Here is a 7291-nt window from a genome sequence, read left to right on the forward strand (position 1 = left end):
ATATTTTTTTTGTGCTGTCTAGGAAAGAACGTCAATCTTTCATATATCCAACCATTACTTCACTCATGAAAGAATGGACGAAGCTAAATGAAAAAAGCTTATAGTTCTATCGATACATAAAAAAATTTTTAAACTCACTAATAAAAACGACAAACTTGTGGAGAATAGAGCACGTGCAACTGAAAAAAACTGCACTTCGGTTGAACAATACTGCATAAGCAATACTTTAGATTATAGGCTCGAATTCGCATATTTAAATACCAGATAAATATTATATTAAGAAATTAATATGTTCAGTTGCACTACATACAAATATAGAATCAATGGTTGAGAGGATGTAATAATATATCAAATAAAAATGCGGATTATATAATGTAATAATACAAAAAAATTATATTAAAGAGTATCTTGATAATAATACTTTTGTATAAATTTTACAATTTGCAGTTTAAGCAAACTGCGTTCCAATTATTTATCAGTTTTGAAATACAGTCTTAAATTGAAATTACAGTATGTATCATAAATTAAATTAACAAGTAATTTAATGTTGCTAATGAATATCTTTAAAATATTGTATAGACTATTTATTTCTTAATAAATCATTTATTATTGAATTTATTTCAGTTTAGGAATGTGTTTCAAGACAAATAATAATCGGTGTGTAGTTTGCTTGAACTAGAAATTGTAAAATTCACACAAAATATTATCAAACATCAAGATCTGGTTTGATTAAATATGGCCTTCTTTGGTTGATTATATTGAACAAAGAAATTAGTCATAAAATTATTTTTAAAAAAATTTAACTCTAAACCAGATGTAAAAATTTATCATAAGTCTTTGTGATTACTAGACACGTATTGCTATATTCGTTAATACTTGTAATACTTGCTAATATCTGATGTCGCGTCAAGTTGTTTTGGTAACCTGTATGACGCAGGTACTCGGCATTTCCCGAGAAGGAAATGGACTGGAGGAGAGTAAGCGAGTGTTCTTGAGGAACAGCGTGATAAATGATCGCCAGAAGCGCTGACGTTGATTCAGTTTGTATAGGCGTCCATTTAACAAGGAGGGCGCCGATCCATAGATTCTTCAGCCCTTTAACGCTTATAAGGTTGGTGCCGAGAGGATAACGATGGAACGATACTCGTTAATCAACGTGCTACGCTTTATCCTGAGATCTCGACGAATGTCTATCATAGTATTGCGACATGAAACTGATAGTAATTATTTGTAATCTACGTTGTATTTCTATCTGCGTTTTCGCTTCCAATAAAGAAAAGTTGTAATCTGATTTTTCTTTCAAATTACAATATAAAAAAGTTTAGTTGTTACAAAACAAGGAAGTGAAGACATTGTAGTCGCAAATAATCGTTTGTATTGACACATATAACATTATAGGCATAAACGTATATGATATATTGCTTCACATGGCAATATGGCAGATGCAATATTACATCCTAGAACTTTGGTAAATAGCAGAGGCAGAACGCTATTAGAGACAAACTGTGTTATACCCTCAAGTGCTGTTATAAGATATAACCCAACTTGTATTATTACTGCGTATGTCTGGCATTTTACATACAATCGCATGCAATAATTTTATATATAAAGTCACAGTATGCAAACTCTACATATGTACTCGTATGTAATAATTAAAATCTCATGTAAATATGTTACTCAACAATGAACAAAGAAACATATACTGATTTTTAGATCTTATAAGTATCTCGGTATACACAAAAATTAAGTTAAATTATTAAAAGAAATATCTATATTGAAAATTAATCGATCATCTTGACATTTAATTCGCTCAAATCCAGAAATTTTTGGTAACTCGTACTACTGGAAATTTCTTTCTTAAAGAAAATCTTTACATCCTTACGAAATTAATCTCGCTATCAATGGTCTTTTTTATCACTCACAGGAGACATATTTTATCGACATCCTTATCGCTCGAAACAATTTCCATCTTCACATATTGTTTTCCCGCTTTATCCTCTTTTGTCCACCCTTATCTGCTTCCTATCACATAGACAAACAGATATACACGTTGCTCTTTCTCTCTTGTCACATTCCAAACACTCGCGCATACGGCATATATGTATATACACTGTTCGCTAATGGATATTGCTCTTACTCTTGGCCTTGCTTGAACCAGCCAACCAGCGAAGCCAGAGCCACCAAAGCTAAAGCTAAAGCGATGCCGGCGTTTCAGATAAATTAGAAAAGCCCGCGACCCCGTATCCCCCCATCTTTTTTTCTCTCGAATCACCATTCCGCTTTTCCGCGAACACGACGGAAGGTATTTGCATGACAAACGATGCGCGCATTTCCGGCGTCCAATTTGCTCGACTCTCTCTGTTTCGCGGCTATGTTCGAGCAATCTCTCTGATATCACGCGGTTATATACTTTATTGGCCGCTCTAACGGAAACGTATGTATGTACATACGTCGCACTCGACTCACTGACAGTGTGTTCTTTTATACAACTGATTATGAATAACTTCTGTCACTGAAATAAGGATCATCATGTTGTAGCAGGCGCATAACTTTACCAGCTATTTAATATTTGCAGAATATGCAATTTATTACATTGAAAAAATATACTTTAAACATCAGATCAAAAAATATAAAATTCATAAAATTCAAATTTGAGATTTTTTGTTTTAATTAATGTTTTTAAAAATAATTCTTCTTTTTGTCTCTATTTTTTACATCAAGTGAATCTCATATTTATAAATAAACTTAGAATGTAGCCATCTGTCATTATTTACTGTCATTTTGATATTAAAATTATGAAAAATAACATCAGCTTGTTACTTGAAATTAAAATGTATAAAATATTATAAAATATCTGCTGCGCGCGCGCGCGTGTGTGTGTGTATGTGTGTGCCATAGAACTATCATTACATTCGCACTGATATCAAATAATCGATTCTTTCGCCGACAAAAGCAATCGAAGCATGCTTCTTTTTGCTAATTTACTTATTCAGCTTGATTTATATGGCATTATTATGGATGCCGCGGTAAAGTTTTAATTATATTTCCAGCTGAAGATACATCGGACCGTAACCGATATGAAAAAGAAAGCCTTCGCGGTCCAGCAAGATTGGCTCGCCCGCGTCTTCTCTACAGCTTATCTCAGAGACACGAAAATTAAATTTGCCCTACCGTGCGTATCAGTCCTCTCGAAGCCGTCAATATTAATCTCACAGAATATGCTCGCAGCATTCCAAAGAGAGAGAGTATCGTAGATGCAAGTTTTCGCCGGATGGAATTCCGCTAAGAATATTAAATCGATGACGACATACTCGTCCATTTTGAGTATAATCAAAATAAATTTTTCTCTAAGAAATTTTGTAAGAAATAAGAATTATTAATGTGCAGATTAATATTCAGATAAATTAGCTCTACAAAATTAAATAAATCCATTTTTTTATTTACAAAGATGGATTTTTGATGAAATATATAATATTTCGAAAAGATAAAGAAACGCAATTATACTATTATTTTTAAAAGATGAAAAATTTGTAAGTATTACAAGTATTACTCCAATAGATAATAATATTTTATACAATTTTGCAATAAAAATTGATTCTCTAATATATTATTGTACTTACAATTAGATTATCTTAAGAATTAGATAGAGCATATTGAAGCAAATAATTGCAAATTCTTTTAGATATAAAAATATTAAAAAAGTAATGCTCAGAATCTTGGCAAATCGATACAAAATCGAAATAGACAACAAATGTAAAATGATATGAAAAAAAAACTTACGAAAATATATTATTGTGAAAGAAAAGTTTCAACTGCTACTTTTTTCTTAAAGGTTTGCTAGAGGTGGAGAGAATTTCGTCTTTTTGCAGAGTGTCAAGTCGAAAGTTTCGAAACGTCCGCATCAAAGATTAACACAAATAATAGCCGCTTATTGGTATCGTCGAGTGTATGCCGAGGTACGAATCCCCGTTGACCGCTACTTTCTACTGCGGTAGAACTTTAGGAGTATACTGACGGAAACGAGAAAGAAGTACAAAGTCCAACTCGTTACTCAAGATCGAAAAAGAGATCGACCGACCAGAACTCTGTCTATTGCTATTCGATGAGCGCCGTATCGACCTAAATGCAAACGTGTATTTGGCCAAACTTTTTATGGATACTTTTCTAAGAGCTACTTTGAAAAGAACTATAAACGTTCGCGTAACTCTTCATAATTTTATTGTTCATTTTAACTTGACATACACGAGAAGATTTTTATTATCGAATCAAAAAGTACAACAATTGATATAACCTATTAAAATAACAGATACTCTCATTACAATTAGTTTTAATGGGGGGAGGGAGGGGGGAGGCTTCTAAATCTAAATTTTGTTATATTAAATTTTTCATATCATCGGATTACATATATCGCTATTGGTTAATAAATTAAATTTTCTTGTGATGTGAATTTTATTTTCATAACTATAAAATGTGAAAGTTTCAAAAAAATTATAGCTATGAATTGTAATCATCAAGATTTGTTACAAATAAAAATTTAATATTTAATACGTATCGTAAATTTGAAGATATTATAAAAATTCTCTTCACAGATAAAAAGATTATTCATTTGTATATATTAAAAATATAATAAAAATGTTATCTATTATTAAAAATATCATCTATTATTCATCAAAATAACAATCAGAAAACGCAAAACGTCCTAAAAAGTGCGAAAAAGTGAAAAATGATCAGCTTTTATGACACGGAAATCGGCGGCAATCGATGGATTAAATCCGAGTAGTAACTTCCGTTACTTATTGTCCACGCAGCAGCAACAGGTAGTGGACTCGGTCGAGGTCCCACCGCTTCCTTCATTTCACAAATTCTCGGCCGTCTATTTCGCGCTGCAAAATGAATGCGCGTCCCGACATACCAAAGCATGAACAAGAGATCGCGGAGAAAAACGGAAACTTGCCGCGCACGTCTCGACTTCCGCGCTGTGAAACATTCCCGATGGCCCCAAAAAGGTCGGCTCAACTCTCGACAAAAGAAACTTTCGAATTCGCCTGGGAGGTCTTGCTAACGAAACAGTCCTATCGAAGAAATACTTGGTTGCAACTTTCAAAAAAGATATTTGGCTCAAAATAAAAGAAAATAATCAGATTGATTATAGACATCATACTTGATTAAAAAGTTCATCGTTTGGATCAATTTATTAATTATTTGAAGCCGTCTTAATATTTCAGAAAGTTTTCAAGAAAAAGCTAACTGAATTTTTTTCTTACAATATTATTTTACAATATTACGTAACAATTTCATGTTCTATTTTTGTTCTACTTTCATTATAAATGTTCTATTTATTATACATGTTCATTTTATAAAAATATTATAAAAATGTATTGCTCTATATCTGTTTTCATTTTAACTTCCATTACGAAATATTCTCGCGTGATTTTTTGTTTGTCCATTGAATCAATATGCCAATCTCTTCGATACATTTATATATCATCAATAGTGTTTTTAAAATATTGAAAAATAATTTAAAACATTAAAAGATGTCTTCAAAACATTTATTAATAATCTAAGAAGATTATTAATTTGCTGCAATATTATATTAAACATCATTTTCTATGTGAACGCACTTATTAAATATATGCTAATGAATATTATTCCGCGAGCGAATATTGCAAATTATTCGTAGATATAATGGAATTCTCGACACCAAGCGTATCGCCATAATAATGACAAAGCCTCGTCGCGATGTCCTGGTCCCAGATTTGTGAGCTGCTTCAGCGAACGTTATTCAACAACACCGCGATTATTCTAATGAGATTCGGAATCTCGCGTGCAGAATAGTGGCCGACGAGCGAACGAGAGTCGAGGCGTTGAAACTTTATAGCCCGGTCAGATTTCAAATATGATTAGCACTCAGTATAGCCGCGAGGTCTACTTCATCTATTAACGCGAGTAAGATGTAAATGCCTCTTTTCGCCATAGTCTAATTTTGCCATTAAATTGTTATTTTATTCCCGATTGATAACGTTGAATTAATTTCGTGCGTCACACGATTATTCCAACTATTCATATTATGTGATAATACCCGCGATTACTGCTTCACGTATACAATTATTCGTGCATGGTGCACAATTGCCGTAGTACAATTGTTTATGTAATAACATATGTTAAATTGATATTATTATTTTTCTTTAAATATACAATGTCATAAATTTTGAAATTAAAATTCTCTATAGTTTCGGATAATCTTTTTCATAAAAATACATATAACATTACATGTAAACATTTTTTCGTACAAATATTCGTTTTATAAGCAAAAGTATATGAAACAAAATATTATATTTATTTAAATTATTCTAATAATTAAAAATTTTTACAAATATTTGTGCTATAATATCATTAATAAAAAATTCAATAATAATTATGAATATAATTTTACAGTATATACCAATTGTTTAACATTATCAAAACTTTTTTCTTTTCTTTCCTTTCCTTATATAAGTATACTTTAGAAATTTCAATCTTCCAAAGAAGCAAAGGATACAGATAAACATGGAAATAGCATTGAATCAATCTCGCTTAGATCAACAAATCAAATCAAATCCTGCTGAATATGAATGGACTGCCTGCAGGGCCAACGTCAAACGTTCACCGAGGACACGCCGTCGTTCTATAGGCTCTACTAATATTCCTAAGTGCATCATCAGCCGCTTGGTACAATGTTGCACGAGTTCTGATACGATGCAATCCATGCAGCAACCTCTTCCTATCCCTCTCTGTTTTCCTTCTCTTTCTCTTTCTCTCTTATCACTTGGCCTTCAATTTCTCTCGCATGGGCATAATCCCCACTTCTCATGATTACTTGCGATTTTATCCTGACACAAAAATTACGCCGCAGTTGCACAATATCGTAGTCTCTGAAAGAATAGCGACATGGAGTAGAGCGTATTCATTCCTTTTCGCTTTCTTTCTTTTTTTCTCCGCGAATCGATCAATCGCGAATTGATGGCAGTAATAGAAAAAAGAGGAAGTCGATGAATAAAGGGTGGCGAATGTTTCGGAAAACGAATATCAAATCATTAAGAACTCTCTCTCGAGATTGTCTCACTCGCTCATTCACGTTTCATCTATTCTTTCAAGAATATCGCAAAAATTTTATGATTTCATGTCAATTGATAGTTTATCTGTATAGTGATAAAACATTGAATAATTGTCACCATCGAACTTATGAATATTTCTCTCAGGATGTTGTCGTTTGTCGTAAAAGACATTAAATATTTTTCATTTTAAATATTTT

Source organism: Atta colombica, unplaced genomic scaffold (assembly GCF_001594045.1).
Source record: "Atta colombica isolate Treedump-2 unplaced genomic scaffold, Acol1.0 scaffold189, whole genome shotgun sequence".
Classification (NCBI taxonomy): domain Eukaryota; kingdom Metazoa; phylum Arthropoda; class Insecta; order Hymenoptera; family Formicidae; genus Atta; species Atta colombica.